Source organism: Callithrix jacchus, chromosome 5, assembly GCF_049354715.1.
Source record: "Callithrix jacchus isolate 240 chromosome 5, calJac240_pri, whole genome shotgun sequence".
Classification (NCBI taxonomy): domain Eukaryota; kingdom Metazoa; phylum Chordata; class Mammalia; order Primates; family Cebidae; genus Callithrix; species Callithrix jacchus.
Window position 1 is genome coordinate 81,983,688 of NC_133506.1, and position 24,833 is coordinate 82,008,520.

Here is a 24,833-nt window from a genome sequence, read left to right on the forward strand (position 1 = left end):
CAAACGCACTTGACACTAGCATATACTCCCTATGATACGCAGATAGAATTAGTAACGCACAGAGATATAGGCAGGCCCAAGCATATTGTCTAGTAGGACAGGCTTTTGCAACCGTTTTTTAAAAACCCAATCCATTTGGGGGGGAAAAAAAAGAAAATATATTCTTATTTCTTTTCTCCATATTCTTATTTCTCCCATTTTATAGATGAAGGACCTGGTGCCCCCTCAAAAGAGGGAAGGTTATTTGCTCAGACACACGGCTAGAGCGTGGCTTTGAATACCTAACCTCTGACAGGTTTAACCAACTCACTTAACATTCATCGTTTCCATTCATTTCAACTTGATTTTCATCCAGCAATGGGTAAGCCATTTTGGAGCATCTCCAGATTGAGCTTCTGCGATGTGAAGCCCACCTGGGAACTGGATGCAGCAGCACTGAACAGGATAGCTGCCCTGGGGGACATCGATTCTAGAAGCACCCTGTATATACCCACGCAAACCCCAAGTGCTTTCGTGGAGCCCCTCCTGTGTCACCCCTAACAACCCCACAAAGCAGATACTTACTTATATTTATTTATTTGTTATTTATTTAGAGACGGAGTTTCACTCTTGTTGCCCAGGCTGGAGTATAGTGGTGTGATCTCAGCTCACCACAGCCTCTGCCTCTCAGGTTCAAGTGATTCTCCCACCTCAGCCTCCTGAGTAGCTGGGATTACAGGCATTTGCCACCACACCCGGCTAATTTTGTATTGTTTTAGTAGAGACGGGGTTTCTCCATGTTGGTCACACTGGTCTCTAACTCCCGACCTCAGGTGATCCGCTCACCTCGGCTTCCCAAAGTGCTGGGATTACAGTTGCAAGCCACAGTACCCTGCCCAAAGTAGCTATTTTTTTAAATCGATGTTTCCACATGAGGAAAGTAGGCCCAGTGAGACTGACCCCCAGGTCTTCCCCAAAACCACAGTCTTTTTCCACCTTACTGCACCCTCATCCCAAACAGAGCCTTTGAGACCTCTGGGGCCATCCACTCCCACCATGAATAAACTTGCTCAATGCCAGGTAAGAAGCCTCTGTCAACTCGCATGTCCTGGAACAGACACACATTATTTCTGTTTTCCTAATAGCCCGACTCCCTTCTGAGGAATCATCCTCCACGCAGCCTGAAAGCTAAAGAAGTTTTTCCAGAAAACTTCCAAAACATCCCATGTTTGAAGCATGTATTACATTTCCAACTATGTTTGTACTTCATTTAATGACTGAATTTTTTTCTTCAGCCATTGAGCTAAAAGCTGCGGAACACAAAGGAACAGAGACATTCATGGTCTATGCTGGTTCTAGGCATAGAAAGCCCCAGAAATAGGTTAAACCATCAAGAGTAGAGAAACTACAGCAACCGAAAAAGTAAAATAAAAACTAGACTTGTCACTGAGTTGTGTCCTTTCGGAAGAGGGTCTAGGTGAAATGAACCCGGAGAAAACCTGGTAAAAGAGAGGCACACAGGGTAGATCCCCACCCGCTATTCATAACAAGCGGAAATGACAATGGTGTCAGAAAATGCTGCCTCGGCGTGGAAAGGGTGACATTTGCACCCCCAGCCAGGTAGAAGGCATGCAGAACCAGACCCCACAACTTCTCCTAATTTAGAGATACGCAGGCTGGAGGCTTCCTGATGGAGAAAATCGGAATTACCCAGACCAGGCTGGGAGCCCAGCCCCATCACCTGAAGCAACATCAAAGCAAGGCTTTCTTCATCCCGGGTCCTCAATGAAAATGACGGCGTCAGGTATCTACAGTATTGGACTGGCTTCCCTGACTGAAATAGGAACTCTGCTAACCCCATTGGAATGTAAGCTCCGTAATAGTCTAAGTCTGTGTATTCCTTGCACACCGTTGTGTCCTCACACCTAGAACAGTGCCTGACAGAAGAGATGCTTACCATTCTTTTGTTTACTCGCTAAGAAACACAGAAGTGAAGACATAAATGTAACCACCCGGCACTGTGGCATCTGTCACAGAGAAGATGCCAGTAGGGACCCGAGCTCCTCATGCTGGGACAGCCTCCAGCTCCAGCCTCTGTCCCTCCCTGCATAAATCTGAAGCTGTTGGGCTGGGAAACCATCAACCTCTGGGGACGTTTTAACAGCATCCGGGTAAACAAGGTGAATCACTTCTTGGGGGACCAGCTGGAGTCAGGTTAGATATGGTTTTTATTTCAGGATAAACAAGTGAGGAAGAAGGCATAAAAACTGTGAGTAATTCTATATTATAAATGTAGAAATGATTGAAAGATGACAGGTAGATAGATAGAATTGCATAGATAAAATTCATATATATAAATTATGTATTCATATGTATATTTGTACATATATGAAGATATATACAGTACAGAAGGCACGAAGTATACAATGTTGCCTTCTTCTCCTCGGATCATTTGTTTTGTTTCTGGCCAATGAAAAAAATGGAAAATTCCTTCTCTTTATTTGAATGGCTTCTTATAAAATGTGGGATTTGCTACACGGGACTGAAATGTTAAGCATGTAAGTCTCTCAGGTGCAAGAGAGCATTACGAGTTGAATTGCGTCCGCAGAAAAGATGTTGAAACCCAACCCCAGGACTCATGTATGTGACCTCATCTGCAAACAGGGTCTTTACAGAGGTAGTTCAGTTAAAATGAGGTCATCGGGGCAGCTCCTAATCTGGTGTGGAGTCAGAAAAAGGACTTTGGATAAAGAGATGTGCACACAGGGAAAATACCAGGTAAAGACCAAGGCAGACTGGGGTGAAGCATCTACAAGCTAAGGAATGCCAAAAGTCACCAGCAAACCACCAGAAGCAAGGAGAGAGCCATAGAGCAGGTGCTCCCTCACAGCCTCCAGAAGGAACTCACCCTGCCAACACTTTGATGTCAAATTTCCAGGCTCCAGAACTATGAGGCAATAAACTGCTGTCGTTTAAGATACCCAGCTTGTAGTACTTGGTGAGAACAGCCCAAGAAGAATAATACAGTTAAGCACTGGCTTAAGTACAGAAAGCAGCAGCATCAGGACTCAGTTCATCTAGATTCTCTAAGTTTGCTTTCCTCAGTCTGGGCTCCACACCCCAGTGAGCAATCACTACCTGGTAGAAGTGGTCACTGCGTGGTATCCCCTAGAAACCCCTGACTTACAACTTTCCAGTTTCGAGTTCTCTCTGGGGAGGGTTTCTCTTCCCAGGAGTTCCAACTAAAGACCCAGAATCAAGACTTAGAGGCTTGAATCTTGGGTAAGGGGCCAGTCTCCACCACACCACAGGGTCTGAAAGTGGGATAAAGACTTTTCCCCGTGGAAAATCATGGTTCTATTACCAAAGAAACAGGGAGCAGATGCTGAATGCCAAGCATGCAAACACACAAAGGTATCTGGAATACATTTTAACACAAGGGATCTGTGCATCCATGCAATCAACAGGTATTTATTGAATGCAAGACATTGTTCTAGGTACATCAGTGAGAAAAATAGACAAAGACCCTTGTCCTCCTGGAGCTTATTCTCCAGTAGAAAAAAAAGTCAGTGATTGAAGGTCAAGAAAATTACTGTGGCCACCATGCTATCTTGTGGGTTCTGAAGGTCTGTTGAATGAATACGTGAATGGAAATGAGATCTAGTGGATCTGCCAACTCAAGTCCAGCTACCCTCTGGGAACTGTAGAACTCTCAAATACTGCATAGCATGGGACTGCAGTGAACAAAGAAGCAGGCGCATCTACGAACCCCAGGAAGGCAACAATAACCTCTCACACTGGAGAACCTGATACCGAGTGATGCGACATTCTTTGACAAACATGTAAAAAAACAGTTTAAAAAACTGGCCGGGCACGGTGGCTCACACCCACACCTGTAATCCCAACACTCTGGGAGGTCGAGATGGGTGGATCACTTGAGCTTCGGTGTTCAAGACCAGCCTGGACAACATGGCGAAATCCCATATCCACAAAAAATACAAAAAGCAGCCAGGTGCAGTGGTGTGTACCTGTGGTCCCAGCTATTCCAGAGGCTGAGGTGGGAGGATTGCTTGAGTCTGAAAGGTGGAGGTTGCAATGAATCAAGAGCTGCTGCTACACTCCAGCCTGGGTGACAGAGTGAGACCCCATATCTAAAAATATATAAATGGGCATGTATGAACCCTATTACAGTCGTCCTTTTATAGAACTAAAACTGCATGCTCCTTAAATACTGTTTTCTGTTCCTTCAGGGAACTCCTTGCCAGTCCGCCCCACCATCAAGAGAATTGTGCTTATTCTAAGGAGGAAAGAGATGGACATGAAGTCACCATATTTTGCAATCAAGATTCTTCAACAGCCAAACGTGTTTAAATCCAAATGCTCCCTCCCTGGGTGAGATCACGGATGGGGTGAGAACTTGCAGCTGAGTTGGTGAGCTTTCAGAAAAGAGAGAGGGGAGTCCTAAAATAACAGCCTCCTGAATGCAACTCCCTCTGAAATTCTGAATCACTTTGCTTCCTGAGTAAAGTATACAGTCTCTTTGCTTTAATCCAAGGGTGAAGCTCTTTGGTGAAGGCTTTAGTGCATATTTACCATCCTCAAAATCATCAGTGACTTTTTATTCATTTATTTATTCACTTATCTACAAATACCTTTTTTTAGCATGGCGTCGAGGCTTGAAAGGCAAAACCATACCCGGTCCTACCCTCGTGGTCACTATGGCCTTACCTAGCCTGCAGTTTGCACAGGTGTCAATCAGTTTCACAGATGAACATGTGATTTCGAGTCACGTGGGAGCCTAAATATGGAGATTTGGCCCAATCAGGGGAAGTCAGAAAAGACTTTCCTAAAAAAGTGATAACTGAACTGAAATTTAAAGGATTGAGTGGAAAGTATCAGGTGAAGAGAAGAACATTTCCAGGAGAAAGAACAGAATGTACAAAGGTCTGCCGTGAAAGAGAGCAAGACCGGAAGCCTGAAATGCACAAGAGGAGTGTGGCAGGAAATGAGCCCGGAAAAAGACCAGGAGGAAAAGTCACACACAGAAGGCTTGTCCTCACCCGAAGGCATTAGGGAAGCATTAAGGGTTTTGAGCAGCCAGTGATATGCTCAGATTTGTGTTTTGAACCGACAGTGGATGCAACGCAGTGGATACAAGATGGTCAGGAGTGGGAGCAGGTTCTTGCAGCAACCCGTGCAATGGCTGATGTTTCTTGGCAGTCTTTAGCCCTGCGTTCAATTTGGTCCCTGAGTTCTTTAACTTTGTTTGAGACAATACCTGATGGCTTTACAAAGTTCTTCTCCTAAAGAGACAGGTTCTTCCTTTCTGCTATTAGCAGATCCAGGGCCCTTCTATTTTTGAAGAACCGCGGCAGATAAAGAGTTAAGCTGCTTCTGCAGAGTTACGAGAGAATCAGCAACCTTTTCCATGTCTTCATTTAACTCCAGAGATAGCTTATAATAAAACTGAGTAGAGTAGTAATTCCTCCAATACTGGTACCGAGTCCTCCTATTATTCCGGCCCCCACTATGAAAAGAATAATTGGGGTTCAAGTATGGTGTAGCCTTGGCAAGAGAAGATTCTGCACCTGCGAGTCAGTGTAAATCATCATGGGGGGCTCAGGAAGGAGAGGAGGCATATTTCCCATGGGTATTGTTCGGGCAGCGGTAAGCTGAGGTGCCACAAACAAAGAATAAGCCTGGTGCTAGGCAGTTGAGGCCTGGGGGTAAGGCAACCCAGCTTTGGCATAGGGAAGCATTGAAGTTGTTGGTAGAATTCACACGAGTATAGTTTGAGGTAGATGGAATTTGCAGATTGGTGACCAAGGGACCTATAAGCCCCAATGATTTGAGGGAGTGATAACGTCAGAGGGAGAAGAGGAGAGCTATTAGAAGTATAAGTAGGCAGTAAGCCACGGATAAGGAGAGTTTGTGAGATGTAGGCCAGTCCATAGGGGTGGCCGCATAAAGTCCGGTTGCAAATAGTAAAGTTAAGAGTGATAGTCCTTTTAATGCCAGGATGTAAGTTAGACTCATGAGTAGTTACTTTCCTGGGAATCTTGTTGGAAGTGCAAACGCAGATCCTCTAAAAGCTCACAAATGTATGAAGGGCCGTCTCCTGGAACTTGAGGCTGTGGAGTGGAGGGCCTATGATTTTCTTCAGGAGGTGTCCAAGGCTTCAGCTGAATGTGATGAATCCACGAGTCAATTCCCATCACCTTAACTGCCATCAGGGTAGACAGAATAACCAAAAATCTAGGTCCATCTTCCCAGGATGGTCCTAGAGAGGGCAAGTATGAGGGGAGAGACTTAACAAGCACTAAGTCTCCAGGGCAGAACAACTCTTTCCCTTTTCCCCTACGGCATCCTTCAGGTAAGGTCCTAAGAGCCTGTTGGTACTTAGCCAAGGAGGTTATATCTGTAATTAGATCTGCTGTTTCCTTGTCTAATACAAGATCATTAGTAAAAATGGGTGGTCCATAAAGCATCTCATAGCGGCTGAGTCCTATTTTCTGAGGAGAGTTTTGAGCCCCTAAGAGTGCTATTGGTAATAGAGAAGGCCATGGGAGGTGGGTTTCCTGTGCTAGTTTCTTTAGGCGTCTCAAGAATTCCGTTCATCTTCTCCACTTTCCCTGAGGACTGAGGCCTCCAAGCACAGTGGAGATGACACCGTATTCCTAACACTTTGGAAATTCCTTGGGTCACTGCAGCTTTGAAGGCAGGGCTGTTATCGCTTTGAAGACAGCGAGGGAGTCTGAATCTGGGGATTATTTCATTAATCAGGACTCTTATTACCTCTTGGGCTTTTCCTGCTCTACAGGGGAAAGCCTCAACCCAGTTTGTGTAGGTATCTACACATACTAGCAGATATTGATGTCCCTGAGACTTCGGCATATGAGTAAAGTCCACTTGCCAGTCCTTACCTGGATAATGACTGGTTCGCTGTTCCAGGAGGAACTTTGAGATGTGCCAAAAGATGATTTCTCTGGCATATTTCACATCCTTTGACTATTTGTTGGGCAGCCTTAAAGAGATCTTTTTCTGTAAATATAAATTTGGCCATTCAATATGTATTCTCTACACCCTTATGGAAGGTTTGATGTAGGGTTTTAAGTACTTTCCACTGGCTGGCAGCAGGTAGGAGTACTCTTCCCTCCTTAGTAGCTAGCCATCCTAAAGGAAGATTATGTCCCTGGGAGATTGCTCACTCTACCTCTTCTGATGAGTATTAAGGTCTAGTTCCCTGGAGAGGGTTTTTCCATATTAAAGGTCCTTCTATAGATTCCTGTCTAGCTGCCCTTTTTGCCTCTAGGTCAGCTTGGCGACTGCCCTCTGCTTCCTTCTCATCTCCTTTCTGGTGACCTCGGCAGTGTGAGACTGCTACCTCTTTGGGTTCTTGGACGGCTTGTAATAAGTCTAACATTTCCTTATGATATTTAATGCAAGTTCCTGCCAAGATTAGGAACTCTCTTTCCTTCCATATGGCTGCAGGAGCGTGGAGAACCAGGTAAGCATGCTTGGAATCAGTGTATATGTTTATTCTCTTTCCTCTTCCTAAGTTTAGAACTTGAGTGAGGGCTACTAGTTCTGCCAGCTGGGCACTAGTTCCTGGAGGAAGGGAATTACTTTCAAGCACTGTTTGATCACTGACTACTGTATATCCTGCCTTCCGAGCTCCATTTTCCAAAAATGAACTTCTGTCAGTGTATAGGTTAAGGACAGGATTAGCTAGAGGAGTTTCTAAGAGATCCTCTCGAGCCGCGTAGTTCTGGGCTATAACCTGCTGACAGCTGTGTTCTCTGCCTGCCCGCTCCTCAAGAAGAAAAGTAGCCGGGTTGAGGGCTGCACACATGCACAGCTGAAGTATAGGCCCTTCGAGCATTAAGGCCTGATATTTGAGTAAGTGGTTGTCAGACAATCATAAGCCGCCTTTAGAGGCCAGAATTCCAGCTACATCATGTGAAGACCATACAGTTAGATCTTTCCCCTGCACTAGTTTTATTAACAGCTTCTGAGACCAATACAGCCACTACAGCTATGACCCACAAGCAGTGTGGCCAGTCTTTTGCTACTGCATCAATTTCCTTACTTAGCTTTTCCACTGGTTGTGGCATGGTCCCCCAAGTCTGGGTGAGAACCCCCAGTGCCGCTCCTGACTTTTCCGTCACATATAGGGAGAAGTCATTCCCTGCAGGAAGGCTTAGAGCTGGAGCCTGCAGTGGTGTCTGCTTCAGGGTCTGAAAGGCTGCCTCAGCTGTAGGCTCCCATTGTATTCGAAGGGTGTTAACTTTTTGGGTTTCCTTAATCAGAGTATATAGGGGTTTGGCTATTTCACCATATCTGGGAATCCACAGTTGGCAGAAGCCAGTTATTCCCAAGAATCCCCACAACTGTTTTAAGGTTTTTGGTTTGGGGAAGGCCAGTGTGGTTTGGAGATGTTCTACATTAAGGGCTCGAGTGCCCTTAGACAAGACAAGCCCTAGGTATTTACCTCTTACCTACAAAGTTGGCTTTTGATTTGGAAACCTTATAGCCACAGGTGGCTAGAAAGTGTAGGAAGTCCTGGGTGGCCTGCTGACACTGGGTTTCTGAATTCGCAGTTAAAAGTAAGTCATCCATATATTGAAGAACCAGGGTACCTGGATGTGAAAAATGACTAAGGTCCTGGGCTAGAGTCTAGCCAAACAGGTGGGGGCTATCTCAAAAGCCCTGGGGTAACACTGTCCAGGTGAGCTGAGAATTCTGCTCTAAAGGGTCTTCAAAAGTGAACAGAAACTGGGAGTCAGGATGTAATGGAACACAGAAAAAGGCATCCTTAAGGTCCAGGACTGTAAACCACTGTGCCTCTCCTGGTATTTGAGAGAGCAAGGTGTACAGGTTGTGTACTGCTGTGTATAAAGGGATCACAGCTTCATTAATAAACCTGAGATCTTACACCCGCCTCCATTGTCCATTAGGTTTTTGGACTCCTAAAATTGGAGTATTACAAGGGCTGCTACAGGTCCTCACTAGACCCTGATCTTTTACACTAGACTGCAGCCCCTTTTTGGCTTCCAGTCTTAGGTGGTACTGTCTTTGGTAAGGAAAAGAAGTGTGATCCTTTAGCCTTATTCAAACTGGCCAGGCATTCTTTGCCCACCCAAATTGTCCCTCCATTGCCCAAACCTCAGGATTAATCCCTTCTTCAAATAATGGGCAGCAGAGAGGGATTTCCTCCCTAACATTCATATAGATAATGGTTCTCGCTCTGGCTAATAGGTCCCACCCTACTAAGGGAGTGGGACCTTCCAGCATGATGAGGAAGGCATGGGAGAAGAGCACATCTTCCCAGTTACAACTTAGGGGCTAGGAGATATATCGGGAGGTTGCTTGTCCTAGGATTCCTTGGACAGTTACAGACTTGCAGGACAACCGTCCAGGACAGGAGAGCAAAACTGAGAAGGCCACGCCAGTGCCCAGGAGAAGACTGACCTCCTGGCCCTCTATTAGCTTTACCCACAGCTCAGTGAGGGTGATGGCTTGTGCTGGCACCTGCCCAGGGTGCCCTCAGTCCTGCTGTTGGGTCATCTGGTTAGCCACCTCAGACCCTGGGAACCTTCATCTCCTCAGCAGTGTGCCTTCCAGTGATCCCCTTGGCACATTGGGCAAAAACGAGGAGGTGGTCCATTCTTCTCAGGACAATCTTTCTTACAGTGTCCCTGTAGGCCACAGTGGAGGCAAGCTCTGCCAGACTGGCGGCTAACCCAAGCCTTTCCTTTTTCCCAGCCCCTTGAGTCTGCTTGCCTGAAGGCCATGAGTAGGGCTGCAGCCTTTTTCTCGTCCCTCCTGTCCCTTTCAGTCTGTTCCTCCTGGTCTCTATTATAGAACACCAAGGTTGCTAGATTTAGTAATGACTGTTCTGGCCCCAGGGCCAGCTTCTGGAGCTTCCTCCTAATGTCCACTGCTGATTGTGTAATAAATTTGTCTTTTAGTATTAGCTGACCCTCAATGGAGTCTGGTGACAGGGGAGTGTACTTTCTTAAAGCCTCCCATAACCGCTCAAGGAAGGCTATTGGGTTTTCTTCCTTTCCCTGAGTTATGGTAGATAACACTGCATAGTTCATGGGATTTTTCCTCGTTCTCCTTAATCCCTCAAGTATACAGGTCAATAGGTGCCTACGACTCCAGTCCCCATGTTTTGAGTCAGGATCCCAGTGAGGGTCCATGCTAGGGACTGCCTGTCTACCTGTAGGGACTTTATCCTTCTTCTCTGATGTCATTTGGTTACGTACTTCACTAAGGTACCAGGTGTCCCCAAACTCTTGAGCCGTTGCTAGAGCAGCCTCTCTCTCTTGCTAGTTAGGGTCTGACGTGATATCTTTCCAATCTGATTCGAAGGACTGACCCAGGCCCTGCAGAACATCTATGTACTTGTCCCAGTCATTTGAAAATTTTCCTAAGACCACCTTAATTTGCTCTAAGCCAGAAAGTGAAAAGAGAGCATGTACTTGGGTTGGACCAAATTCTCCTCCTATTGCCTGTAGGGGGCAGAGCTGGGGCATCCTAGTAGCCTGAGATGCCTTGGCCATTTCAGCCTTCCATAAATCCTCTTGGGTTATAGGAGCTGAGGAAACCTGGTCAGCATTGGTGGAGGGAGGAGCCACAAGGAGTCCTGGATATGGGGGTAGTCCTGAGGAGGGGCCAGTAGGGCATAGGTTACAAGCCTTACATAGCTGAGGATTATCCCTTAGAGAAAAGAAAGCTTGAACATAGGGGACCTCAATCCATTTACCTTCCCTCTTACAGAAAAGGCCTAATTGTAGGAGGGTGTTATAATTTATACTTCCCTCAGGAGGCCAGGTTTCTCCACTCAGCAGAGGGTATTGCAGCCATGCTGTTTGGCAGAAAAATTGAGCAGCTTCTTCTTCAAAGATTGTGGGTCACATTGGTCCTAGTTGTCCAGGATACACTTTAAGGGTGATTTTGCATTGGGAAGAGTAGCACCCACCTGAAATTGAACACAGGGATGCCCGCATCCCTGGTTATTCCTTGCAACTGCTAGCCCTGGGGCATCCCCCAGTCACAGCACCTTGTAGTTTTCCTTAGGCCTTAGATACTTGATCATCTTCTGGGCCTCCCTGCCATGTGCTGGGTTTAATCGTGCTTGCCGGTGTCATGGACACACCCTCACTGTCTAATGTCCTTATGGCCAACTTAAGGACAGGACTGCAGGCTTAGTGGCCCTCTACCAGCACATCCTTGAAGAACCAGGACAGTGAGGCTTGGGTGATGGGTGCCAATATTCCCTAGCGAGAGTTTAATTGACATAGGCCTGACCATAAAACTGCCCTAGGAGGATAAACTCCTTGAGAAGGGCTCTAAGCACAGCAATCTTAAAGAAGGTAATGGCTGGCCGGGTGCCGAAGCGGGAACAATGCCCTCAGGACCGGTGCCTTCTCCCCACCCCACTTTCCATCATAGGAATATGCCCTAGGGTTGTGCGGCCTGTAATGAACTACTTGAGCCTCGGACAAGGTCTGGCTATGGTATTCTAGATGGAGAAGTTCTGCGGCATGGAGAGTCAATCCTAAGCAAGACAAATTGTACAGCATCAGATTCTGGCACCACTCAGTTAGATTGGGAAATTGCAGGTGACAAAAAACAAAATGTCCTATAGCCTCCAGTACCCACTGATAGACTCTGGCTCTGTTAGGACACAACCTAGCACAGTGGACTAAGGGAACTGGCCCTGAGTATTTATACTGTAGGAGGTCCTCATAGATATAAGCCTGGGGCGCCATGGGCAAGGGACCATAGACTACCACCCCAAGAGCCTCAAAGTCCTAACAAAAAAGATAATAGCCTCATGTGCAGGAAATATCTTAGAGAAGAGAGCCAGGAAGAAGTTTGTCTCATGGATATCTGTACCCAGGAGGTTGGGGTCTGAAAGTCTTGGCATGGCTCACATAGGTGGCTTTTTCTTCAGAGGTCTAAGCAAGGCCACAACCTCAACCAGACTGAACCAGGAGTTCATGACCACTGCCCTTTCCTGATGCTGACCCTCGGTTTGGCCCAGAGAAAGAACAGTAAGAAAGGGAAGCTGGTTCGGGGCTAACCAATGTTCCAGTTCCAAAGAGCCACAGGTTGTTAGAGAGTCCTTTCCCAGAAAGCCTGACACCCATGTCTTTAGTCCAGCAGCCACGTTAGTCACTCTTAGATGGCTGACAGGCAGCTGGTTTTTACCTCCTTAACAAATTTAAAAGAAGGGAAAGGTTAGCAAGAGAAAGGGGTCCAATATCACTCATGGCTCTGAAGTCCGACATAGCCTGTCTGGCTTGCCAACAGATGTAACCGGAGGTTGTACCCAGCTTGTAGGTTCTTGGCCCCTTTAACCCGGAAGAATGGGGAAAGGGGCCCCAGAGGTGTGGTGAGCTTATGGTTCGAATAATATCATGGACCCAAACAGTTTTGCCAAAGAGTGATTTATTAGACAGACAGACAGAGAGAGAAAGAGAGAGGAAAGACAGCTCCCAAGCTGTTGTGGGAGGAGAACCCAGATTGGGAAATCCATTCAGGTAGGAGCCACTGAAGTTTTAAACCTTGAGTTATTCCCTCCCCATTAATGTTCTTGTCCAATGAGAGGAGTTCTTTCAAACTTCCTCTGGAGTGATTGATCTTTGACTCTGATACCGGATTGGCTACTTGTTCTACCACCCTGAGTTACAGAGCCCCTTCCTCCCAGAGCTTTCGGTGGGAATTTGGGACAAAAGAGCCCCATCTGACTTTCCCGCATGTGGGAAGATCAGACAACGAATTTTACCTGGCCTGTGTGGAGGAGGTATTCAAGGAGCCCCAGCCGCCTCTCAGGCTGGAGCCGGGGAATTCCTGCATTTGAAACCACACCCCTGGTGGACCCCGGAAGAGAGGTTTCTTTAACACAGTCCCTCACTAGCAAGGGAAAATAGTTGATAAAATACAAACGTGGGCTGGGCACAGTGGCTCACGCGTGTAATCCCGACACTTTGGGAAGCCGAGGCAGGTAGATCATGAGGTCACGAGATCGAAACCATCCTGGTCAACAAGGTGAAACCCCGTCTCTACTAAAAATACAAAAAATTAGCTGGGCATGGTGGTGTGTGCCTGTAATTCCAGCTACTCAGGAGACTGAGGCAGGAGAATTGCCTGTTCCCAGGAGGCAGAGGTTGTGGTGAGCCAAGATCATGCCATTGCACTCCAGCCTGGGTAACAAGAGCTAAACTCCGTCTCAAAAAAAAAAAAAAAACTAAAATGTAAATTATATAGGATATAAAAGGTACTGTCAAGCCCTAAGAGAAAAGAAAATGTAAAGCAAGTTAAGGAAAGTGTCCAGTTTGTGATATTCAATAGGCAAAACTATAGCATGCTTTATTAAGAAATAACAGTGGAAACAAAGATCTAAAAAAAGGGGCTGGAATAGCCACATGGTATGAGAGAACTGTGTTCCAGGCAGAGAGAACAGCTAGTACAAAGACCTTGAGACAGAGAAGTGCCCGGAAAATTCAAAGAAAAGCAATGAAGCTGAGCAGCTAAAACAGAGAAAGCAAGAGGGTAAAGGAGTGAGAGATGAGGTCCGAGGTCCAAGTTCATGGCAAGCCAACCCACCTAGAGCTTTGTATGCCAATGTGTGGACTTGCATTCATCTCGAACGACATGGGGAATTGTTGCAGAGTTCTGAGCAGAGGCACGGCAAGACCTGACTTGCATTTTTAAAGGATCTCTTTGGTCCCTTGAGAAGGAATATTTGCACGGATTCAAGCAACGGATGATAATGGCTCTGTTCTAGATACGTTGAAGATGGAAATGACAAATTTCTCTGATGAATTAGCTATAGAATGTGAGAGAGAGAGGAATCAAAGATGACTGCGATATTTTCAGTCTGAGCAACTGGAAGGTTGACTTGCAATTAATTGAAACAAGAAAGGAAGCAGGGAGAGCAGATTTGGGGTGGGATTGGATCAAGAGTTCCATTCCGAATGCACCAATGTGAGGTGAAGGAGTTCAGGAAATGCCTCCCTGAAACCTTTGGGCTTTGTTGTGCTGATTACTTTGAACTGAGGGCACTGGTCAGGGGAGCAGCTGATGCAGGCAGAGGCTTTTTCTGTGCTCCCCTTATCTGCCTAAGGACAGATCCTCCAAAAGGAATTCAGTTGTCATGAAGTCCTTCCCCAGGAATCTCATAATCAGGGAAGAACACAGGAAAGGAGATAAGATTGACACCAGCACAGACAGACCATCACCTGTTCTTCTGAGGGCTCCTCCCAGGGAGCCTTTATTACCTGAGAGATGTTCTTTCTGTCTGCATAACAAGACAACCTTTATTTGCCACATATTTCCTCCCCTCACCTTCCCATAACCTGTTCTACCACCATCCCCTAGAAGTCCCAAATCCTATTCCTTTCTGTAGCTGAGGATGCTATACAAGCTTTCATCACTTAACCTTTCAAGTCTCATATTTTGTGGGACTCCCACTGCACATATATAATTAATTGTGGTTTTTCTCCTGTTATTCTGCCTTATGTCAGTGTAATTCATAGCCCAGCCAAGGAGCCTAGAAAATAGTGTCTACCAGAGAACTGGTAAGTAGAGAGGTCAAGCAAGAAGTTAAGTGGCTAGAGGGCATTTGGGCTGCAGAGATGAAGCTGCAAGTCATTCGTATATAGAAGTGTCTTCATCTCCTGTAACAAAATACCATGGTCCAGGAGGTTTATAAATAACAGGCGTAAATCTCCCACAGTTCTAGAAGCTGGAAGTCTGAGATCAGGGTGCCAGCGTGATTCTGGTGAGAGCTCTCTTCCAGGCTACAGACCACTGACTTCTTGTTGCAGAAAGTGGGCAAGAGAGCTCTCTGGGATCCCCTTCATGAGGACACTAATCCCATTCATGAGGGTGCTATCCTTATGAGCTAATCACCTCCCAATAGCCCCAGCGCCTGATGCAGAATTCAACATATGGATTTAGGGGGGACACTAGTGATATGGCTCTGATGAGTGGAGGAACATAAGGGCTCTTGTCCCGTGTTGAATTAGATAAAACAGCACTGACACACATGGAGAGGTTTTAAGAAGCGGAAAGTTTAACAGGCAAAAAAGAAGGGAGAAGGCAGAGGAAGAGGCTGCCCCGTACAGAGACAGAGGGAGGGGGCCTCCAAAACCGAAAAAGGAGACCCCAAGTGCCACAGATACCAGCCGGTTTTATGAGTAGGCCGGAGGAGGTGGTATCTGATTTGCAAAGGGCTCAGAGGATTGGTTTGACCAGGCATGCCTTTCACGTGGGCTGTGAAAAAGCTGGCCCTCCCACCCTAGCTTTTAATATGCAAATGTAGGACGCCATGATGTTCTACACACATGGGAATATTATGGGGGCAGCCATGTGGCTATGCACATGTGGGGGCAAGGGCAAGAGGACAAGGGTGGGAATCGCCATGTTTGGGTGGACCCAGCTTCTAATGGCTGGCATTTGCCTATCAAAGGTCGCCTGCAGGGTCTCAGAGCCAGGGCTTTTCTGCTAGACAAGAAATATTTCTGGAGCTGCTTTAAAAATGAAAACCTTCCAAGGACCCCTTTTCCTCTATCTGCCTAAAATAGTTTTTTTTTCTTTTTTTTTCTTTTTTTTTGTGAGACTCCTGCCCAGGCTGGAGTGGTGCAATCTCTGGTCACTGCAACCTCTGCCTCCTGCATTCAAGCAATTCTCCTGCCTCATCCTCCCAAGTAGCTGGGATTACAGGCACATGCCACTATAGGTGGCTAATTTTTTTGTACTTTTAGTAGAGACAGGGTTTCACCATGTTGGCCAGGCTGGTTTCGAACTCCTGACCTCAAGTGATCTGCCCACCTCAGCCTCCCAAAGTGCTAGGATTACAGGTGTGAGACCATGCCCAGCCCTAAAATAGTTTCTTAATAACTCCTACTGCACTTGCATTCAGTCCATTGCAAGATGATATTTAAAACTTAGAGACTGGGTGAGCTCACCTAGGAAGTATATCTAGATAGAGAAGAGATCCCAGGTCTGAGTCCTGAGGTGCTCCCACATGACACTATTTGCCACCTCCACTGCTATCACCCAGGCCAACACAAACATCCTCAACACATTCCAGCAGCCTCCTAACCCACTTCCCTGGTTCCACACATGCCCGTCTCCATTTATCTCAACACAGCAGGCATGGTGGTCCCATCAAAGTCAGATCCCATCACTCCTCTGCTCACACCCTGCAAGGGGCACGCAGATGTGGTACATCCATATAAGATCATATTTGTCAATAAAAAGAACTTGGGTATTCATATAATGTGGATAAACCTTGAAGATATTATCCTGCATAAAATAAGCCAGTCACAAAAGACCCTATATCCTGTGGTCCATTTACAGGATAGACCAGCTAAGCAAATCTCCAGACAGAAAGTAGATTGATGGTTGTCAAGGGTTAGGGGAGAGAAGAATGGGGTGTGACTATTAATAGGGATGAAGTTTCTGAAATGATATAACGTTGATGATTACACAACTCTATGACTATACTAACAACCACTGTACCTGAGTGAATTTATGGTACATGAGTTATATCTCCACATGGTAGTCCTGCCTTGTCCACAGGGGTTACATTCCAAGACCTCCAGTGGATTCCTGAGACTGGATAGCACCAGACCTGACTGCCAGCAGTCAGAACAGGAACACATTTCTGTCCATGTCTTCTGGCCACACATTCACTGCCTTTTCCATCTTAACAAAGCACTTATACACATGGCCATAGCTTTTGCAGTTTGAGTTGCGATAGCAAAACTAGTAGGAATTTATTTTTCCTGGTTTATAATTTCACAAATAGAAGATTCATTCTCACTGTAGATCTTAGCAACCTCCACATGATTTTTTTGTCTCTTTATGAAGTTGAGAACTTTTACCTTTTCACTTGAAGGAAGCACTTTACGGCTTCTCTTGGGCATATCTGAGTTGCCAGCACTCCTACTCTTGCACCGTGGGGGCCATTGCTAAGTAAAATAAAGGTTCCTTGAACACATGCACTGCAATGCTGCCACAGTGGATTTGATATCGGAGTCAGCTACTAAGTGACTGACAGGTGCAATTTAAAACATGAGTTGTTTATTTCTGGAATTTTCTATTTTATATTTTTGGATCAGAGTTGAGGGCTGGTAACTCAAATTATGGAAAGCAAAATTGGCAATAAGGGGAGGGACCACTGTAGAGCTATTTTAAAACTCTGCCCTGGCTACCCCTACCATGCAGACAGAAGCCTCATCATTCAAAGCCCCACATCCTACCAACGCTGTCTCCCCAATCTCTGATTTTCACTCCTCCTACTCTCTCCCCGCCCCCACCACCCAGCTCCTCCTGTCCCAGCCACCATAGCCTCCTTGTTGTGCCTCCAACATGCACACTCCAGAACCAAATCTTTGCACCTGCTCCTCCTTCTCCCTCCCATTTATCTGCATATGTCACTACTTCACCGCTCTCAAGTCCCCATCCAAACATTACCTTGTTGCTTGCCAAAGCGGCCCACACCTGCCCATGGCGGTGGTATACACCCTCCAACCACTTTCTTGCTTCATCTTTCTTCATTATCCTTCTCATTATTTAGGCCACTAGATGCTTATTCATTTTGTCTATTTCCTGCAACCCCCACTAGAAGGTAACTTGCACAAGGGTGGGAATTTACATTGGGTGTGTTCATTGTTGAATCCACAGGACCTAGAATGGGGGCCAACACCTGGAAAGCACTCAGTAGATGCCTTCAGTGGGCATGTGTTATTTCTGTGCACTGTCTTATGGGCAAGCAGATTTCTTTTCTAAGGTTGTTTGTTGTTTTTTAGGGGGCGGTTTTTGGCCTTAGAAGTTTTCTACAATGACTATACATTACTTAGGTAGTCAGGGAAAAATGTTATATAAGGGGAAAAAGTCCTACTACTGCTCCCACTGCCTACAGGATGAAATCGTAAACTCCTTAGCAGGCCCTGGCTTTTCCAAAGTCAAAACTCTTCCTCCCCTCCCTTTCCGCTACCCTAGACCAAAATGACTCCACTGGAGTCCTGGTTCCCCAGGATGAAAGTAGATGTTCTCTGAAATAAAGAGAGAGGATTCCCTGTGCTTAAAAACAGTTAAACAGGTTTTGTGGTGTTTGGTTTGGTTTGCTAAGAGCCTGCAGTAAGCTTTGCGCATTGTGGAACTCTAAGAAGGCCACACAGTGGGCTACCCTCCCTGACACATTTGACCCCAGAACCTCCTCTTTCAGTGGTTCATCTCCAGGGACTCGAGTTCCAACCAGCAAGTCCCAGGGACGTCGCCCCCGACAGACAGGACTCTTGGCAGTGCAGCAAGCATCTCCAGCTCTCTCCAGCCCAAGCTGCTGGAATCCTCTCCTCTCCTTCACCTGCAGAAACCCTACCCGTCTTCACAGCCCAGTCCTACTTGTGCCCTGTCTGGGAAGCCTTCTCTACTCTCAGCTCCTCATCCCCTGTGTTTCTATAGAACTTCACGTCTGTGATGAAAGTTCTTGTCATAGTCATTGCTCCAGTTGTCATCAGCTGCTGAGATGTCTTCAACACAAGACTGCAAGCCCCTCGGGTGCAGCAGTGGGATCTCCTCCACATGGGTTTCCCAAGGGTGTGTGACGCTGGGCTATAGGAATGTTTATGCCCCGGAACTGCCACTTTGGAAGCAGGTAGGCCTCCCTTCTTGGGGTGAGCAGCCCAGCAAGCAGGCTGGCGAGGAGCTTCACGCAGCATCCTTTCAGCTTCCCCTTCTCAGCATGTCTGCCTAGGGATGGAAAGGCGCTGGCAACTTAGGGGTTAAGATCCTGGCTGTCTTTTATCTTTGGAATTTCTTTAAAAGGCTGTTTTTAAATTTAATTTAATTTTTTTTTTTTTTTTTTGAGATGGAGTCTCTGTGGCCCAGGCCGGACTGCAGTGGCACGATCCCAGCTCACTGCAACCTCCACCTCCCGGGTTCAAGTGATTCCCCTGCCTCAGCCTCCCGAGTAGCTTAGACTACATGCTTGAGCCACCACAACCAGGTACTTTTTTTGTATTTTAGTAGAGACAGGGTTTCACCATGTTGGCCAGGATGGTCTCCATCTCCTGACCTCGTGATCCACCTGCCTCAGCCTCCCAAAGTGCTGGGATTACAGGTGTGAGCCACTGTGCCAGCCTAAGTTTTATTTTTAAAGCCAGGGTCTCATCCTGTTGCCCAGGCTGGAGTGCAGTGGCACAATCATAGCTCACTCTAGCTAATTAGAAAAAAAAATTTCGAAGAGGGGATCTCACTGTGCTGCCCAAGCTGGTCTCAAAATCCTGGCTTCAAGCCATTCTCCTGCCTCAGGGTCTCAAAGCACTGACATTACAGGAGTGAGCCATGGCACCCAACCAAAAGACTATTTTTAAATCAGAGGACCTGGTATCTGGAATTACCCTGGCCTGGCTATGACTACATCATATTGAGTCTGGCACCCTCTATTAACTTACTGGTTGGCAAAGGAGCTGTTTAGAAAATAAAAACTGCATTCTCTGTGGGAAGAGGGTTGATCTGCCAGGGGCAGGGTTGGGAGCGGTCACCTTAGAGTGAGAGTCAGGAAGCTTACATTGGAGTTCGAACAACGTCACTGACATTATTAAGGGTTTAGGTCAATCACCTAACTCTTCCAAAACTCTATTTCCTCAATTCTAAAGTGGAAGGATCTTAGGGCTCCTTCACAGCTCTAAGACTAAAGATCAACTTACAAAGAATAACCCTTGGGGTATCTATTTACTGAGAACTGTCTTTCAGAATGTTCTAGAGACCATATAGTACTGTCTCACACAGAAAGGCCCTGTGGTCTCCACCACCAGCCAGCAACGTCAGAGGGGACAGTTCATGCCCTTGCTAGTGTCTCCCAAGATGGTCTTTTGAGAGGTTTGTAGTAAGATTGTAGAATATTGGTGACTCGAGTCAGGGACAGCTGGAGTGTGATTCGCACCCCCCCAAAACCACCTCCCTGTGGACAAACCACATCCACAGAACCCATTCATAAGGGTGATTTAAAATACTTGGTCCTTGTGCTTTATTAGTTACCCTCTTTCTGTCCAGGCCTCTTGTTCTGACTTAGTGGAAAATAAGGTTACAGCGGTGGCCCCATTCCTTCTGTGGGCAAGAAGCTCATGGGAAGAATTAGTCAATTCTTCCTGGACATTTGGGAGCTTCTGGGTGGAGGGAGGACAGGGAAGCAGAAACAAACAGAAATCCTAGAGAGGCAGTCATCTGAGCATGCGTCACGGGGCACTCCTAGGATCCACCCTGGGGAGTGATGAAAGCCCCATTGATCAGGCTGGGGCAGGGAGTGGCCCTGAGCTGGTGACATCTCAGGCGAGGAAAGGCGCAGATGTCTGTGCTGGCTGTGATAAGAGGCTTCTCAGGAAATCTGAGTCACCTTGGGACTCCTCGAAGCATAGAGGCCTCGCAAGCAGCACGGCCTGGAGGCAGAGCTTCCTGCTAGCCCTGGGACCCTGGGGGTTTGCACTTCCTGTTGGCATCCTTTGACCTGGGCAGCCGCCACCCCTGGGAAGTTTTCCACACCCTCACCCGTGCATTTTGAACCTGGTGTTCACAGCTCTTTGTCTCTGCTCATCTCACTTTTGTTTCCTCTGGAATGTTCCAAGCCCCCTGCATCACCCCATGTCAGGAATCTGACATCTCAGGGTGGAAGTCGCTTCATGTTACTAACCCCGCCCTGTGATTTCCTGGCCAGGTCTACAAACGACTCTGAACTCTGGCCAGGTCTACAAACGACTCATAATCACGGTCGAGGCCCCTTTCTAGGCCTTACTGTTCTCATATTCCTAATGGGGATGGGGGTAGGATGGGGCACTTTTGGAAAAAGAGACTTTTTAAAACCGGAATGATGCTAAAACGTTTATTTGCTACTATCTGCTGCTGGCTGCTGCCTGTCATTCCATCATTACATAGAAAAGAAATGCCCCAATCTTTTATCATGCATTTACTCTTTAGTATAAGGGAAGGATTCAAGAGATTTCTCACGGAAACAAAAATAAAAGTAAATTAGGCTGGGTGCAGTGACTCACACCTGTAATCCCAGCACTTTGGGAGGCTGAGGTGGGCGGATCACCTGAGGTCGAGAGTTCTAGACCAGCCTGACCAACATGGAGAAACCCCATCTCTACTAAAAATACAAACTTAGCCAGGCGCGGTGGCACATACCTGTAATCCCAGCTACTCAGGAGGCTAAGGCAGGAGAATCGTTTGAACCCAGGAGGTGGAGGTTGCAGTGAGATGAGATCGCGCCACTGCACTGCAGCCTGGGCAACAAGAGCCAAACTCTGTCTCAAAAATAAATAAGTAAATAAAATAAAAGTAAATTATGCAAAAACTGATTCCCTTCAAGGGCTAGAGTAAGACTGGTGAGGGTTGTGGGAAGGAAAGAAGCACAGAGAGAAGATTCCACTTCACACATGTTTTTAAGGGTTTGGCCTAAATAAAAGGATTTTTAGAGACTATAATAGAATATTTGTGTTTAAAAAGAAAACACTCTAGATAAATTTAATAGAGTTAACTGAACAAAGAATGATTCAAGAATTAGACAGATTCAACCCTCCTCAGTGATTCTGGCTCATGATCAGAGAGGATTTATAAACAGAAAAAGAAAGGGACCTACAGAAAATGGAAATGTGATACAGAAACACAGCTGCTTACAGCTCCACGTTTGCCTGATTTGAGCGCAGTTTGAGCAGTTGATCACCTGTGACTGGCTGACACTCAGCTGCTCTGATCAGCTGAAGCGGGGCTATTTGCTACAAGCCTTGGTTACAGTCTGTATACACATCCAGTTAGGTTACCATCTGCACAGAGGAAACTTTAGGTGGAACTTAAAATATGTAAGGAGGCAACTTGGGTTAAACTTTTTAACATTTTCTAGAGCAAAAAAAAAAAAAAAAAAAAAATCGACTGGGAGTCAACCAGGCCGTCTTTGATTTCTCAACTATGGAAACCAAACCTTGAGTATTGTCAGTAAGGTCCTGTGGCCAGGAGTTTAACGCCTGGCATCTTGACTTAATAGCCCATGATGTTGGACAAGACTTTCAACCTCTCAGGTCTCAGTTTCTTCAATTGTCAAACAAGGATGATGGTAGGATTGCGGGGAATTAATGAGTAAATTTACTCGACTTTGAAACAATAGGTGTGCAATAGATACTACATCACCATCATCATCATCCTCATCATCACCACACTATCACTACAATGGCTGTTCCTGCTACCCAGGTCTCCCAGCAGCAGGTCATCCCCTAGAACCACACCCAAACCTCCTAACCAAGGCTCTACACCCTTCAGTAAGACTTTGAAAACTGGGCATAATATAAAATAGTTCTTAAATGAGCCTACTTCTATTTTTCACATCCCCATTTCCCCCAGATCTACCTGTGCTAAAGATGGAAAACCATCCATTACAATCCTGCCCCTTCTGGGGCAGGTTGATGGGAGGTAATCCAAAGGAGCAGCAATGCTCAAGCCCCCGAGAGAAGGACCTTCAAAACTCCCAAAGAGAAAGAGACGTGAATGTGGGTGAAGCCATGGGCTGATCAGACAGCAAGCAGGGTCGAGGGACATGAAGACAGATGTGTTCTTGGAGACATGTCACAGAAAGGAGCAGACTACCTGCCCCTTGCCCCCCAATCCAAGCCTAGTTCTGGGTTAGAAGCTAATCAGCTGGAAGAGGAACAGCTGCTGAACAGAAAGCACAGCTTTGTGCCCTCCCAGAGAGCAAGTCCTGGCGTGCAGAGCCTGCCCCAGGCTGCTGCCAGGGCCACCATGGGGGGCCAGCTTCCATTGCTGAGCTGTGCTACACCCTGGGAGCACCAGTCTTTGTCAAAAGAATGGATTTGTGCAGCTAAACCCCACAGGGTCTGGCCATTGTGGACCTGTCTGTCTGCATTTCAACTCTGGCCTTCACTCTTTGGTGAAAGTGAATCTCCAGTGGCATAGGCAGCCAAAGCAAAACGCCACACAGTCTCATCCTGTCATGCCAAGAGTTTCATCAGCTTTGGGACAGAGCCCTGTGATGGGAGCCTTGGGGAGACTCACAGGGATCCCGAAACCTGCTCCTGCCCTCAGGGAGCCTGTTGTGTAGCCTGGAGAAGGAATCCATAAGGCATTTGCAGTACCATCTATCTTGCGGTCTGTCATTCTCACCTAAATTAATGTTAATGGCACTAACTGAGCCTTTCTTACACAGGTGTGAAAATCACCAATATTCCTGGTATTAGGAGGTGGGCCTTTGGGATGTCATTAGGTCATGAGGCTGGAGCCTGTTGAAGGGGATTAGTGCTCTTATAAGGGCATAAAGAGACCTGCGCAAGTGTGTTTGCTCACTCCCCTTCTCTCCTTCCCTCTGTCTCTCCCACCCTCACACTATCTCTCCCTTTCCCCTCCCTTTCTCCCTCTCCTACCCTCAATTCCTCTTTTCCTTTCTCTCTCCCTCCCTCATTTTCTCCGCACCCCACTTCCTCTCTCCCTCCCTCCCTTCTTTCCCTCCATCCCTTCCTCTGTCTCTCATTTCTCCCTTCTTCTCCCTCTCACTCCTGCCTCTTCCTCCTTTCCTTTCTCTCTCCTCCCTCACTCTCTCCCTCCCTCCTTTCCTTTCTCACTCCCTCCTCTCTCCCTTCTTCACCCCCTCCTCTCTCCCTTCCTCTCTCTCTCCCTCTCCAGATGCCTGGCCATCTTCCAGCCAGGCAGAGGGGCTTCGCCAGACACAGATCTCTGCCTTCCCATCCCCCAGAACTGCAGGAAAGGAAGATCTGTCAGCCCACACTGAGCAAGATAGTGCTATTCACAGAAAAGGTAACGAGTCCAATTATTCACTACATTTTCACCTATCCGAAAGGTGTATGTAAAGCGTGTGTTAGTTGTTACAAGCTAACTTATTAAACCTAAAGCCTGAGCACAAGTTACATGAACTGCATTAGATTACTCACCTTGGCTGGCATCCATCTGATAAAGTATAGTTCTTCTCAACCACCATTTTCTCCTGATTTGCATGTTATTGCTTATATTGTTTAAGTTTTCTTTTGTTATTGTTACTTACTGCTGTCTCATGGAATAGCCTCAAATCACAAAACGAATGGGTTTTAAAGTCTTTTATTTTAAACATCACTAAAAAATAGTTATGAAAGCAGTGACAGAGCATATACTCAGAATGCCACAATAATAAGTGCAATAGAAATATAAACTACAAGAGCAGAACTGAAGGAGATAGAGACACGAAAAACCCTTCAAAAAATCAATAAATCCAAGAGCTGTTTTTTTTGAAAAGATCAACAAAATAGACAAACCACTAGCCAGATTGATAAAAAAGAAAAGAGAGAACAACCAAATAGATGCAATAAAAAATGATAAAGGGGAAATCACCACAGATTCCACAGAAATTCAAGCCATCATCAGAGAATATTACAAACAACTCTATGCACATAAACTAGTAAACCTGGAAGAAATAGATAAATTCCTGGACTCCTGTGTCCTCCCAAGCCTAAACCAGGAGGAAGCTGAAACTATGAATAGACCAATAACAAGGTCAGAAGTCGAGGCAGCAATTAAGAGCCTACCACACAAAAAAAGCCCAGGTCCAGATGGGTTCACAGCCGAATTCTACCAGACACACAAAGAGGAGCTGGTACCATTCCTTCTAAAACTATTCCAAATAATCCAAAAAGAGGGAATCCTTCCCAAATCATTTTATGAGACCAACATCATCCTGATACCAAAACCCAGCAGAGACCCAACAAGAAAAGAAAACTTCAGGCCAATATCCATGATGAACATAGATGCAAAAATCTTCAATAAAATATTGGCAA

At 46.3% G+C, this 24,833-nt stretch overlaps 1 long non-coding RNA gene across 1 annotated transcript; it reads left to right on the forward strand.

Annotated features, from left to right (window-relative positions):
• Positions 1-18,534: 18,534 nt before the first annotated feature.
• Positions 18,535-24,417, forward strand: LOC128932105 (uncharacterized). The gene is made up of 3 exons (XR_008481512.2): positions 18,535-18,661; positions 18,875-19,012; positions 23,692-24,417. It is a non-coding gene; the product is annotated as an uncharacterized LOC128932105 (long non-coding RNA).
• The last annotated feature ends 416 nt before the right edge of the window (positions 24,418-24,833 follow it).